We start from the raw sequence: 575 nt of genomic DNA on the forward strand, positions 1-575 counted from the left end.
GCGTTTAACGCCCAAAACTCTACCCTTTTGGGCGTTAAACGCCCAACCAGGCACCCTGGCTGGCGTTTAAACGCCAGTCTGTCCTTCTTCACTGGGCGTTTTGAACGCCCAGCTTTTTCTGTGCAATTCCTCTGTAGTATGTTCTGAATCTTCAATTCTCTGTATTATTGACTTGAAAAGACACAAATTAAAAATATTTTTGGATTTTTACTAGTGAGGAATAATCAAAATGAAACTAAAATCAAATAACAATGCATGCAAGACACCAAACTTAGCAGTTTGTATACTACTGACACTAATGAGAATGCCTATGAGACACATAAACACTCAAGTCAAGAGAATTCAAAGATCAGAGTAAGAAATCATCAAAAACAACTTGAAGATCCTTAAGACACATGAATGAATGCATGCAATTGACACCAAACTTAAAATGAGACACTATACTCAAACAAGAAACATACAATATTTTTGGTTTTTTTTTTATGATTTTGTAAAAATTTTTGTGCTTTTTCGAAAATTAAGTGAAAAAAGAAAATAAAGGTATCAAAATTCTTAATGAGAATTCCAGGAATCAT

Source organism: Arachis duranensis, chromosome 4 (assembly GCF_000817695.3).
Source record: "Arachis duranensis cultivar V14167 chromosome 4, aradu.V14167.gnm2.J7QH, whole genome shotgun sequence".
Taxonomy (NCBI): Eukaryota; Viridiplantae; Streptophyta; class Magnoliopsida; order Fabales; family Fabaceae; genus Arachis; species Arachis duranensis.